At 36.7% G+C, this 15,106-nt stretch overlaps 1 long non-coding RNA gene across 4 annotated transcripts in view; it reads left to right on the forward strand.

The window, feature by feature from the left end:
* LOC125697886 (uncharacterized) overlaps nt 1-15,106 on the forward strand; it is a 70,384-nt gene that overhangs the window by 8,473 nt on the left and 46,805 nt on the right. For 3 of the 4 annotated variants that reach the window (XR_007378965.1, XR_007378964.1, XR_007378966.1), the window contains exons 4-7: nt 2,239-2,338; nt 4,784-4,882; nt 9,813-9,983; nt 13,772-13,889. This is a non-coding gene — a long non-coding RNA (uncharacterized LOC125697886). The remainder of the gene's footprint in view (nt 1-2,238; nt 2,339-4,783; nt 4,883-9,812; nt 9,984-13,771; nt 13,890-15,106) is intronic. The other variant, XR_007378963.1, reaches the window with a different exon arrangement.

Below are 15,106 nucleotides of genomic sequence, written 5' to 3' on the forward strand. Positions count from 1 at the left end.
TTTTCTCCTTTTATCAACCTTTCAGCATTTTCATGAATTTATTTTTGAGAGCCTCAGTGTGATGGGTCTTGAAAATGAAGAAAAGGCCTCTGACTTCTTTCATCCTCATACAGTTAACAAAGAAGTCAACAAAAGGAGTTCCAGAGCTTCATATTTCCTGACAAAAAATAGAGGATTGCAGCAAGCCCCATTCATATTTAAATGTTCATGGCTTTGGAATTAAAAGTCCATCTTTCATGTTACCATTTCCGTTCCTTACTTTTTTTGTTGGCGTTTGCCAGCAATGAAAACGATGTCCCAAACATTAGTGTGATTCTTCAGTCTGCAGAACTTCTGTTCTTAGAGAATATTCCTTGTTACAGCCAACTGAAGCTTTTTTTTTTTTTTCTTTTTTTTTGTGTGTGGGGGGCGTTTTTTTGTTTGTTTTTATTAAGAGTTGCACATCATTCCAGTTTTTAATTGTCTTGGAAAACTTATTTGGGACAAGAAAAGTGTGTGTATAACTGATCTGTGTGCATGTGAGTAATTATAGCTGAGTAAGTTTTATTAAATCTAGCAGGACCCCCAACCTCAGGGAAAATTACTCACATGAGTAAGGGGCACAGGACAGGATCATTTCTGTTGCTCTATACTGTGACAACAGTATTTTTTCCCAAGGGTATGATCTGAAAACTTGACAGCTAAAACCTGTGGGCATAAGGTTGAAATTTGCACTGGTTTTGATGTTGATGAATAGGATAAATTTCATTAAAAATATTCCTTGTATGAAGTTAAACCATGCTTAACATCTGTATATTTATCCGTATTAAATATTTTGATATTTTATTTCAAAGAAATTTCTAGATTATAAAAAGCAAGGAAAAACAAATGAAATGACATTAGAAAATATTATCAGTTGCTTAGGAAAAAAAAAAAAGTGATTTCTCAAAGCCACATAGAAGTCTGGAAAATATTATTTTTATTCCTTAGGAAATAACCCTGGGTTTCTAATTAATGTCATGAAATTAAGGCCATTTATCTGGAAAACTGAAAGAAGATCTATATATGCTCCAAAGTTCGGTGTTTGTCCCTGAGCTCTAACATGGGATATACTGTGTGAAAGTCTAACATGGGATACACCATACATCATCTCTATTTAGAGCCCCTAGGCAGGAAGTATGGATAAAAAAAATAATCAAAATTACTGTTTTTCTTTACTGAAAGCCCTCCAAGGAATTCATTGGAATGAGTTCTGTCTGCCCATCTAATTGATAATTATTTAATTAGCAATTTATAATGATAATGGGATTTTACCCCCCACCAGTCCATCTTGTCGGTAAGAAAAATATAAGTAGACATCCTTATGTATTACTTTACCACTTTTGGCAGTTGGCACAAGATATTGTGGGCCAGCGTTGTGATTCCCCACAGTTAAACCATAAAAGCAGTGTATTCATATATTTCCTTTGCCCACAGTATTTCCTTTTCTCATTACTGTGGGTGACTGGCATTCTCACAATGTGTGTGGGTGCACAGGCTTGTTGTGTCACCATGGACAGTTCTAAGAGCAGCTTCATTAGTTCTTTTTACAACAAAAGCTAGGTTTTTTTTCCTGCCTTCTCTTTCTTTCCCTTAGTTGGCATGCGGGTTGAATTTTTCTTGGACCCCCTGCTTGACTTTTTTTTTTTTTTTAGAGCTCCTTTTGAACAGTGCAGCAGTGTGAACACTAGGAATTGTAACTGATAGACTGTTTGCAGGAGAACTCATGAAAGTTCTCTTTGTTCACTTCACATCAACCAGGTTTATACGAACCCTCCCCCACCTCAGCCAAACAGGGGAAAGGAAATCCACTTTTAATTATACATTGATGGGAATCACTGTATAGTGAAATTGCATCAAGTGGAGAATGCCCACTTTATACTCCTTTATCTAAGAATCCAAAAGAAGCACTGGTGTAAAAAAAAATGGATATGTAAGCGTAGACTCCCCAGTAGATAGCCAGTCCTGACTAATTGAAATCAGTTTGCCAACTCTGCTTCCAGTCCTGGTAAAAAAAAAAAAATAACACTAACAGTGATTTATCCCTTAGTCCTTGATCCTGTCATGTTTTATCTTTGAAACCCTACCAAAAATATTTCCAAAGCTATGTATTTTTAATGGAGGGAGAGTGGAGGGGGGCAGGGGCAGAATTTGCAAGTGTAAGCTATTTTCAAAATTTGAACTGGTGGTATTGATGTCTTTCCTATTTTCTTCCCTCAGACAATCACAGGAAACTGGGAAAAAGAGTCCTGAGGGCAGAAAGAAAGAAGATCTACCTGGTGGTGGCAGAACAAAAAGATTATACAACCATGCAAGAAGAGTAAGTAAACAAGAGTAGCACTTTGTGTCATTTTATGCTTTTGCCCAGTGAAAGGAAAAAAAATTAAATAGTGACTTCTGTTATTATAAATCATTTGAGGTAATATGCTAATAAATATGTAATGTTAATTTTTGTGTGCTTCTTAAAATTAGTATTACAAGATATCATTAATATTGATGACTGTGCAGGATATTCAGTATTATTATCTACTGTTAAAGTTTACTATTGTTCTATTTGCCTTTTGAATCTTTCAGTACACAAAGGAAATTTTAGTGGTTTTCTCAAATATTTCATCAGGAAATGAATTATTTTTTTTAAAGAGTTCTTAAAGTTCACTTTTTACTTTCATTGGCTTAGTTGTCCCAGTACATTTAGTGGCTCCAAAAGAAATGCCTCCTTTTTATTTCCATGGGAACTATAACAGATACAAAGGGTACAATAACACTGTTTGATAGAGTAAATTCTCAGCTACAAAACACTATTTTTCAACACAGTCAGCACCATAAACTGTGCACTTCTGCAAGCAATGAAACTGAGCCTGCATGCTGTGCTTGTAAAATTCTTCATGGTCATCTGGAATGTGGCTTGTCCCAGTTGCCACTCACACAACTACCACCACCTCACTGCGCTCATATCCACTGTTTGGTCTCTATAAATGTTCAGCAAGTGTTGATGAATATCAGTGGGTGCCATATTTCCCACATGGATATTGGTGGGAAGGTTCAGTCTTTATTGCCATGCTGCCAATATCCACCTCTGACACTGTGGGCCAATGTATTAAAATAGGAGGCGCTACTTTTGGAGCAGCTTTAAGCATCTGTATTTTTTAAATTTCAGTAAAAAAAAAGGACTTGTTAGCACCTGTGAAAGAATGACTATGAATGCCAAAGAAAGACTAGTCTACCTACAAATAGTTTATGATACAACCTGTACAAGCAGCTAACAGTATTGCTAACTAGAGACGTAATTAAGCTAGTGACATTTAAGCGGGCTGGGGTGGGAGAAACATCTCCATGGAATTAAGAGCTATTTTGATGTAGGAAATAAAAGAAGCCAAACGGTGTTGATAATTCCCACTTCAAAGACAAAATACTGATTGCATCAAGGTCAAAGGCAACAGTGCAGTTGTGTCTTGCAGAAGCAACAAGGATGTGTTTTGCATTGATGATGGGCCTGTTTGTTAGGAACCCCATCCTAGGCATTATTCCTATGTAGAGCCTGAAAGAACTGACCCACTTTCCGCTGCCAATCCTGGTATACACTCTTCTGCTGCACAATCAAGTCAAGAATGTGTGACTGCATAGTCCTTCTGCAGATTCAGGCAGTATCTGCTTCCAACCCTCTCCTATTTCATCACTGTCCCAGATTTTCTTCCAAGATTCTATTAAAAAAATAAGTTTATTCCTTCTTAAGCAAAAGAAGAAAAGTATGTGAGTTGCACAGCCAAAAAAGATGAGGAGCTGAATGTAGCAGAGATGAAAAATGATGCTGGCTTAAAGTAAATGAAATGAAATGTGTCTGTAGGGAGGATCTAGAATATGTGAGAAACTACAAAACACCCTCATATCTAATAAGACATTCACTGAACTTCATTGCTTTCCTCACCTGCAATTCTATCAAGTTGTTTGCAGAAGTGTGTAGGGACAAGCTTTTAAAAGGCCTGGGCTTCTTCCTTTTTCCTTTTTCTTTTTACTTATTTATTTGCCAGAGCCAAAAGGTCTCATGAGTTTCCAGTTTGAACATCTAGTCCAAATTCAAATGTGTGACATTGTATAAGCCAGTCCATTAAGGCTTTGCTATACCACAATGTAACCGGAGCGTGACTTCCTAGAGATGCTTATAGTTTCAAAGAAGGAATAAGAAAGTCAGGAGATGTTTAACAACCAAACACTAATTCTTTTGGATATATATATTTTTTTCCCATACAAAATAAGGCACCTTGTGATGTATTAGATGAGGGAATTTTGAAAGATTGATTAGTTCCCATGGAAAGAATAAATCTTAACACACAAGATCCCATTCAGAATTCAGGACTGAATCTGAAATGATTCAGGATTGGCAACATGTCACCTTCCAACAAAATGAGCTTTCACGGTGACCAACTACTAGATGACACAGAAACGTGGTAATTATTAAGGCTAAAGCAACTATGACAGGAATAAATATTTTTTACATCTGGGTAGGCTGAGCCATGCAAAGGGGCTTCAAGAAATAGTCTACATGGGAGCAACTGATGCACAGCAGGAGTTGCCTGAAAGTGGTACCTCTCTGCCTGCTGTGAGGGAATCATCCAGGGAGAAAAAGAAGGAATAAAACTGGCTTGGGATGAGGGTAAAGGAGACTGCGAGGAGTGGTCTGGGAATAAGAGAGAGGCTAGAATTAAGTTTAAAAAGTAAACGTCGGATTTGATTGTTCTGGTCCGTTTCCTTTATGTGTCCATACTAGATGTTATTTAAGAGAATCCTCAAAGGCCACTCTAAGGATTGCTGCTGAGAATAAAGCATCTGAGATGGATAATGTTCTTACAACAAAAGAGTTTAAAAGGTAGGAACATTTTCTTGTAACGACTGCGTTGTATGGATTCTCTACCTGCTTTCAGTGAAGTTACTCATTCATTTACCCCATCATTCAGCTTAGAACCAGGACTTTCTTTAAAGTTCAGAAAGATGTAGTTCAGCAAGTTTCCTTCTGTGGAGAACTTAGGAGCACTGTTTGAGAGAAAAGCCCTTGAGGCTAACATGCTTTAGTTGGAGTTCTGCTGAACTGAATTTGCACATTAAGTACTGTACCTTGCTCTTGCTCGCTAAAGCATTACGTGTTTAAGATGATGTGTAAATAAAGGAGAGTGAGATACAGTGTCAGGACTTATGCTGTGTCATCTGTGAACAGGCCCTTTAGGCTGCTTGTGATGCCAAGAATTGCTGAGCTGTGGATCTGCAAGCCCTATCAGCATTTCTCAGCAGTTCTGCAGCTGATTGAGAAGGCAGCCTCATAACACTAGAAAACTCACCAAGCCATGCTTCTCACAGTTGAATTTTCCTACTTCAAGCTTACTTTGGACCCAGGGCTAATATAAAACATCTTTAACATATGTAAGATACAAATCCACAAGTTCTTCAGTAATCTTAGATCTCTCTTCAAGAGCATTCTATTCCAAATAATGGAATATTAATAGAGGGGATAGACTTCCACTGATGAGTCAGGTTGATGAAATGTTGCCCAAATGTGTGATCCTCACAAAGGTAAGGATGTGTAATTGGACATTAGACTGATAAATTAAAAATTATGATTAAATGCCTGGTTAATGCCTGTAGGAGCTTAAATAGATAGCCTGGCTACAATCACTTCAGTTTTTACTGCAGTATGTCCAGATTTGTGGACATACATAAAGGGGATCAGAATTTGTCCATTTCTGTTTCTATACTCTGCTTGGTTGCATACATCTATTAATGAAAAAGCCTTTGACAGTGACGTGTCTATTTTCTCAGGAGTCTGAACAGCAGTCACAGATCAGGAACCCTGTTTTGAATCTCCCTGTATATTTTTCTTTTCTCCTCAGTTCAGCTATACTCATTTCATTAGTTTGGGTCAGTTAGGTCAGACAGCTTTATAATTATCTCCCAGGACCAAAGCTCTAGCTGAACTTTTAGTTTAGAACATTGTATCTCTGCTGGGACCTGGTGATGTTATCATCTATATCACTCCAAAATTATGAGGACCAATTCTTCAGTGCTTGTATGTACTTTGTGTACCTGCCAAGTCCCCTCCTTCCGTTCCTTCAGGTAGTCTCAGAAGTGACTGATTATAAATGCTGATCTGACTCCGTCAGCTTTCAGCAGCACACCTGAGGTTCCCGTTTTCTTTCATGGTGAACAGTTTTTCTTTCTTTCTTTGACTTTTTTGAGGAACTAATTCCAAAGATTTTATTCACAGTAGTTAACAGGTGTGAATTGGTGTTTTCTAGCATAAGTGTCTTGCTGGGTAGCCTTTGTTCACTTCCTGCTGCTTCCCTGCTCTATTATGGCAAAACTTACTTTAATAGAAGTTTTTTTTTAATGGTTTGTACAGTGTGTATTTTTAAAGCGTATTATGGAATAAAAGTGAATACCTATCAGAACAATGTGTTCCTATGAACCTTTAACAATTGGGCAGATCCCTTGATTTCAATGGACACAGTCCAGAACAAGGGACTTGTACCACCTGAGCAGGAGTGCTAGAATCTGGCCCTCAACAGATGCAGTTTTGTTTCCACCAGCATGTGCCAATTAAAATGATTCTGCTGTAATAAAGTATCAGGAGACAGAAAAAGAACCACCGTGAACTGAGGTAATACTGAAGAGTTAGATGCCTTTTCAGCTAACACAGATCCCCTGCTCCATTGGTGATCAATGGCAATAATGACATCCACTTTCCAAGGTAGTGCTGGGCTGCTGAGGGCTGATTCTGAAGCCAGTGGCTGGTGTGAGTTGTTGAGGGATATTCAAAGACCATGTTAGATGGGCGGCAGGAAGATCTGAAGACAGTGGAGATGTAGAACAGACATAATAGAAGGTGAGATAAGAATGACACCATTCCCAGAATGTCTGAATTAAGAAGGAAGGCAGGAAATGTTGAACTGTGTTTGAAATACTTTGTCTGCTCAGTACAAAGTAATTGTACAGCATATCAGTCATTAATGCCTCAAAAATGAATATGAAGAGCTCAAAAATTTAGTTCAGTGGTTCGTAATGGTAATTGTTTTAGATGGCGAACAACAAATGTCTGACAAACACTTTCAAATTTCTCTTTGAACAGAAATATGTAACTGCTAAGTTAGGCATCCCACTCTTTACACCTCTTTCATGCTTCTTGACATGACTCACCTTAGGGATGTTCCTTCTGATTTCCATAATTAAAGGCAGAATGAAACAGTTACTGGTACTTAAAAAAATTCTTATCTGTGAACATTTAGGGAGAAGAATGCCTGTGCACTTTGGGTATTTTACTTTTATCTGTTTCTCTTTACTATGGTTAACATTGCTTGTTTAAACAAGAACTACAATGCTTGTATTTGCTGACTCCATTTCTGTGCTGGTTGCTGTGGCACAATTTCAAGCTGCTTTCAGTGTTATAGTATTTTCAGGATTTTACTGCTGTAATTACGACATTTGCCCCTCACTGTTCAGTTTATGTCTCTATTTTTTGCTTGAGAGTTGTAATTCTAGGGTTAGATTTTTTCGTACGAGTCCATTTAAAAACTGAAAGGGATGGGAGGAATTCAGTATCAAGTAGTACAAGGAAAAAAAAAAAAAAAAAAGATTTTGCCAGAGAAAAGAAAAACTGCACACAGAAGATGAGAAAGCTCTTTGCTGCATCATCACCTATGTGCTACATTACAGCACTTCTACAGTCTTCAACTGTGTTTCCTTTTCTCTCCCAAACTTCCACCTCTGTTAATAGCTCTCAGGCTTATTTTTTCCCATAGATTTTTATAACAAACTTGGCAAAACACCTGATGCTGGCAGAGACCAGAATGAGACCCTGGTAAAAAAAAAGAGAAGGTTTCTTCTTTTGAAGTAGAGAGCTCTTCAAAACTGAAGCTCTTTGTGAACCTGCAGAGGTTCACTCCCAAAAATAGAGTATCAAATCTAGAAGTAACTTTCTGTGAAGTTAGGCACTGGAATTTAGCCAGTGACCAGCAAGATGAAGAGACTTGTAGAAATATTTTGCAGAAACATTTAGAACAAAGAAGCAGTCTTTCTTGAAAGTGAAATATTTTGCAACAAAATCTGCCATTTTTACAGTTTGGCTCATTTATTTCTTCAATTTTCAGTATGTATATAGAAAAAGAGAAGAATATAGTCTGGCATCCCCATCCCACATACAAGCTCAAGCTTGAACATGTAGAATCATTTTGCCTGGAAATAGACACTTTGACTCTAAGCATTCTCTTAAAAATAGTCATATGGTCGTTTTCAAACAGTTAGAAGAAAAATCAACATTTTGAAAGTTGATGCAAGGTATCTTGTGTCTTCCAGATAGCTCTATTCATGTATTCTTTAGCTGCCACAAGCAGAACTGTAATTCAGCAATTACCTGCGTTTCATTCACATCTTCCTTTCTCTGTTAAATCATAAACGCACGTTTTCAATTTATTAGCATTGGATAAGTGGCCAACTATGTCTACAAGCCTTGTAATGTGTAAATTACCCTAGCCAGCTCTAAGAAGGGATATGTGTCCATAAAAGTGAATTACTCACAGATCACAAAGGAAACTGCCTGTTCAAAATTATTTCAGAAGGTCTAATTATCTCCAAAATGTGGGATTGGTTTTGTGCTGTTGAAATTTGTTAATATCCCCCAAAATGCTTTTGGCGTTCTTGTATGCACAGCAGGAAAATCAGTATGGAACAGGAACTAGTTTTTAATAAAACTTGAAAAGCACAGCTTAAGGTCCTTGCTGAGCTGTAAGTGCTGCTGAACTATAAACATGAGGTTGTAGGCCTCTCAAGCCTGCATACTGACTTAGGGTATTAACATATGGAAAAGGCACATGAAAAAGCAATTATAGGAAAAACTGGGTTTAGACTATTGGTATTATTAATTAGAAGTGAATAACACTGATTTAAAAATTTGACACTTCAAAATGGCAAAGCAAAGCAATCTCTAATGTGTCTGGAATTCATATTACCTGTCCAAGCAATTTTCTTTCTTCTTCTGTAAGTGCACAGTATTGTTCATTTCAATGAGATATTACAGACAGACACTAGACACTCAATTCCCCCTTCTTCAGACAACTGGGATTTAAATATCCATTCAGTTCGGTAAATGATACGTCTATCACAAAACTCCTTTTTAACTCTATGTCTACAGTTGAAAACATATGGCTGATATATAATTAATAGGCATTTTACATCCTTCTGAAGAGCAGAAATGTGTACTTACTTTTTTTTAATTTGTGATACAGACAGTGGATGACTGGCACTGAATGTATGTAAAAATGATAGCACTACATGAGGGAGGAAAAAAGATCTTTTACAAGAGGGTTAGATCAAAGACAATGAAGTTGGTGACATACTGAATATTATTATCTACTTCTGTCTTATATTAAGACTGAGTAGGTTTCTCCATCAATAAAAAATGTTTCTTTGTTATCCGCATGTCTGGTTTGATTTCATTTTTCTTGAATTACGTTTCAGTACGAACACTAGGTGTGTGCTGGGAGTGGTTTGTACAGAAGAAATACTAATCTGGAGGATTGTGACCTGCATGTTGTATTGGGCAGGCATGTTAAACCCAGCTGATGTTTTTCTTCATCTTCAGTATCTGTACAAGGGGTGCAACAGAATCTGCTGAATGTCCTGAATGGAATTTCTGGCGTTCAATGCTGAAAATATAAATGGAGCATTGAAGTAGCATTAAATTCACAGTGGAAAAGTTAAAGTCTTAGATCAGTATTTAGTATTAACAGTATCAGGATATCCTTTTCTTCCAGGTTCAGTCTTGCAAGATGTGAATATAAGAAGCTATTTTCAACTGAAAAGTCCCTAGAAGAGATTTCGGAACAAAGAGGAGTAAATCAACAGGATCTAATTGTGAGGAGCAGATGATACATCTCCAGGTGGAACTCAAATGTGAAATTGCAGAAGTTTGTCTTTGGTACCAAGTAAGTAAGTATTAATGCATTTTTGATGAGAATAAATACAGTTTTCTAGGAGCTCAAAGAACAACATAAGTTAAGATTGTGTGATCAAGGTACTACATTGGCATTTCCAAAAAGCCATATAAAGTATCCCTCACTCAAAAGGTCTTTAAGTGATTAAGTTCTTAATAAGTAAATAAAAGAAAATGAGTTGTGTTAATGCCTGAATAAAAGTAGGAGACGGGTAGGAAAAAAGTAACTATTTTCACAAAGAAGAGGTTGCTAATGGAATCATAGAGAATACAGTCTGTGTACTCATAAATACATTTTATAAAGGGTGGAAGATGATTCAGATGGTGTCACTGTTTGCAGATGGTATAAAAGTATTCAATATTAATTGATCTATGGGAGGCTGTTAAGGATTGGATAGGATTTTGGTGACAAAGTGATGATATAGGACATTCAGGATATGTTTCTGTTACTTGCAGATAGGTATCTAGAGTCATTTTAAGGACTCTCTAGCATATCCATACAAGAATTTGATATATCCATGTGAGACTAGCAGAGGTAAGGCATTATGTTTACTCTGATGCAACTTTAAGTGCCTGAAACTGAAAACTGAACCTCATCTTTAATGCTCAGTAATGTATCCCGGTACAGAGAAAAATAACTTTAACCCTATGAAAAAAATGTCTTCCAAGATGTTTTGGTGAGAGGTCTTGGAGTCTATACAAATGATTCTCTGAAAACATCAGTACTGGTCAAAATCGCAAATTGGTAAGCATTATTAGCAAAGAGAAAGAGGGGAAGAAATCCAAAGGACTCTGCTTCTGCATAAACCTTCTGTATAACGGCAACGTTAAGGGCACTGTGTCTGCTATTGATCATTCCATCTCCAAGAACATATAGGAAAACTGGGAAAGGATTTCAAGGACGACAGAAAGAATGAGTTTAGGTAGTTGAAGACTCTTAACCTTGCAAATTCCATGTCAGAAGAGAGACAGGGGACAAAACTACAAAAACCTGAATAATACCAGAATGTGAACTGGGAACAGTCACTCACAGTGCAAGATGGAGCCTTTTAGGTTTAAAATGGAGAAAATGCTGTCATTTGTGGATTTCAGTTCTCCAAGAAACTGTACAACTTAGATGAGCAGGAGGCAACATGGAGTTCACTAAGTTTCTAAGTCAGTAATAACCAGAGCATGGGAGGAGGAAGTGCAGAAAAAAATCTTTCTGCACATCACTGTCTGCTTTCCTCTACCAGTTACCAGTGCTGGAGCCAAGAAACAGAGCTATGGAAAATTTGGCTTAGCCAGCATGACAGCTTCTGTGCTTGATCCCTCCCCTTGATCTGTAGTGCACTTAAGAACCTGCAGTAAGTGTGCAGGGTCTTTTCTTCCACATATACACAGATGAAAGCCAAGAATAATATTAAAAAGATCATGTGCTTAGAGAAAGATAAGAGCCCTTCAGGAGTCTCCCCTCAAAAAATTTCATTGGCTCATATTTGGCTATATTAATTTTGAAACAGAACATAACGTTGTATGACTTAAACTGATAGTTCTGACTGTACACAAGCATAGAATCATCAGTGAGTTAGAGATACCATTGGAAGATGAGGGCTTTTCATCAGTGAAAGAAATCTTATACAACCGTTCAGGACAGCAGCTATATAAAGGAAACTATCAATGTATGAGTGCATACTGTATTCAAATTGCAGAAATTAATTAAGAAGATAAGGATTATGCTACTGTGGGGAGAGAGAGGAAAAGGAAAAAAAACAATTCAAAAAGCCAAAATCTTCATGGATTTTAATGACCAGCAGTACTCGATGTTGATGTAATAGCTCCTGTTTCTGGTTGGTTCAGTAAAAATGTTTTAAATTTGCAGACATTGTGCATGCATTTATGTATTTATGCAATTACTTTTTATATATTATTTTATATTATAAACTTAATTATACATATTATCTCAATATATCTTCTGCTAATGGAGAATATGTTCTATACATATGCATAGCTCTATTTGGAAAAAAAAAAGTCTTTTTCATATTTCTTTTGTGTGTTTTTATATAGAGCGTATAATTTTTTTCTTATTTTGCCTAGCCTGAGCAAGGGCAAGATGAGTCAAAGACGTAACTGATATCCTTGTGATAGTGTTTGAATCCCCACAGCATTGAAGCTTGACATCCCTCCCTAACAGGTCATACTGCTGCACCAAAAATACTGCCACTGCAGCAGCCTTGCCTGCTGACAGTCCCTTTGCCATTTTTGGCACTTGGGCTTTGGAGTGTTACTGTGTGAAAGCTAGGAGAAAGGAAGGGTATAATGGCTAGCAATATGCAACAAGTGTGTGGGTGAAAATGAATGATTTGGTATCACAAGGATGGCAGAGGGGTCCCTATTGGAAAACTGGTAAGGAGCACCGACGATGCAATTAAGTAGGCAGAGGAGTCCCTACAATATATGTTAAAACCTAATATCTGTTTCCCTTTTGTGAAAGACTTTGCCTCGCGTAGACAAGAAAATGAATGTCACTAACAGGAAGCCCAGTTACTTCTCACTCAAGTAACATCTTTATCAGGCAATTACTAAACCAACACGGTGATGTACCTCCAGCCAGGAGGACTAACGTGTGGGACTGTGTATCTTATGCCTCAGGTAAATTACTGCCTCAGACATCTTACAAGAAATAATAAAAGTTCAGTAAGGAATAGTGGTAGGGGGAAGAAGGCCAGCAATAAAAAGGTACACATTGGTACTTCATAAGGATTAACGTTTCAGAGAACTGGAAAAAGTCAAAGCAGAATTAGGCATAGCAAACCAAATTAAACTGATGGCAGAAGCTTTTTCAGTCATATTGGGAGGGAAATGCACAAAAGAATCACTGTGCATTGAGGATAGAGTAGAAATTAAGGATAATCTAGGCATGACTCAAAAAATTAAATGAAGACTTTAAGAATAATTTAAAAAAAAAAACTCAAAATGGGAAAAATGAGATTGAGTGGAACATGAATTTATTTTTAAAAAATCATGAAGATAAACTTGTCTTACTCTTTTATTTTAATGACATCTTGATTTTTGAGATAATGCAAATGTGTTAGTTTCAACCTGTCTGTTTTTTAGTCAAGTGTTGGGTACATTACTACATGGGGAATTATTAGTTAAATTAGAAAAGATAAGGACAAGTATCAGGACTGCAATATAAGTAAGGAAGTGTCTGAAAAGGAGATGAGAGTGAGTTAAGTTGAAAGGATTTTTTTCTCTCTCTGGAGAAAAGTTACTAGTGGAGTTCCTTTAGGATTGGTCTGGGGATTAATTTTATTTAATATTTTCCTTAATGACCTAGGCAGAAGAAGTAGGAGTGTACTAATTAATTTGCTGATGATACAAAACTGGGAGATGTCACGAATACAGAGGAGGATTGGAATATTATACAGGAAGAATTAAATGACCTTGAAGTCTGGGGTAATAGAAATGGGATGGAATTTAAGGTCATGCTCTGCAAGGTCATGCACTTCGAGACTAATGAAAAGTATCTGCTATGAACTGTAGACTCATCAGTGGGAAATGACAGAGGAAAACCACCTAGTTCTAACAGTCAATCATAGAATTACTATGAACTAACAGTGCACTTAGACCACAGAAAGGGAAAATGCAATTTAAAGATATGTCGAGGAATATATTTTTAATGGAGCAAATGGAGTATTCACACCATTGATCAAGATGCTTGTTAGACATCACCTTGAATTCTGATTATCTGTGTCTGCAGTACAAATATATATTTTTTTGTTTTATTTTTTAAAACAGGTGCAAAGAGTGAGTAATGTGGTGATCAGAGGAAAGGCTGACTGTCTGGAAAGAAGCTGGGCCCAGTAAACCAGAGGTTGAGAGAGGACACAGTTGCTATCTATAAATATATTATGAGGTAAACCCATGGGAGAAACAAAAGCTCATGAAATTAAACGATAATTTTGACATGAGAACAAATGGGCATAAATTGGCTATGAATATATTTGGACAAGAAGTGTACAGGAGGTTTCTAGACACCAGAGCCATCAGTATAGGAGTGTGGGAGTAAACACAACTGGAAAGATTTATTAGCTGGGCTCATGCCATATAATTCATGCGCTGGCATGTTCTTGAACTTCTGGTCAGGTCTGTGCCCTGTTTTTCATGCAGTCTTGTTCTATAGACCCTTCCTTGGTTTACTATAATTTCTAGCAAATTTTTCATTGTACTTGTGGATATATTTTATAACATTATCCCCTTGATACAATACCAATGCTACACAATATATTCAGTTTGTCTATTCTTTTCTCAGGCAGCACTGACCAGAACAATGGGATGAAAAAGAAATAAAACTGCCATGTTTCTTTATAACAAATGTGTTATGTAACAGCAAAAAATGTTAATTAATAATTAGGTAATACACAAACACCTTGAGTGACATCCACTCAGAAAATACATCAGAAGTAAAAACAAATTCACTGAAAGACAGACTGATTTATTTTTAATATTTTTTTCTTTCCATTCAGTATATTTCTACAAACTTTTCATGTTTCTTCACTACCAAACAACTGTCATGATGGCCCATCATGATTGCTACTAAATTCTTATGTTCATCTGTTTCTTCTCAGACAAGAATTGCACTTGCAATAATGATAGGATTGTCTGTTTGTTTGTTTTGTGTGGACTACAAACTTTGATATTTTATAACAAAAAGCTCTTTTTTTTTTTCCTCAAAATATAAATATTCTCTTCTCTTAAGTAGACCACAATTGTTAGGTTATAAATCTGCAGTTTTATGTCATTGCTTTCAACAAGAACAATGTGGGGAGGAGGAGGAGGGGGGTTAGAACTCAGTTTTCTCTCTGTTGAATGACATGGCTTAATCATAATGAATGGAAATAGTCCCAAGGTTATGTACTGTATTTGTGCTGTAAAATCAAAACAGTCATATTGTGCCTTTAATGCTGTCTCAAATGGATATTCTCATTATTGCGTTCTGAGAAATGCTCTACCTAGTATGTCTCAAATCTCATTCTAATCATTACAAATTAACAATACAGAGGTTGAAAAGCAGCAGCAGCAGCATACTCTGATACCAAGTAAATAATGACAGCCTTGTGTTTCCCAGGAGAA

Source organism: Lagopus muta, chromosome 9, assembly GCF_023343835.1.
Source record: "Lagopus muta isolate bLagMut1 chromosome 9, bLagMut1 primary, whole genome shotgun sequence".
In the NCBI taxonomy this organism is placed as follows: Eukaryota; Metazoa; Chordata; class Aves; order Galliformes; family Phasianidae; genus Lagopus; species Lagopus muta.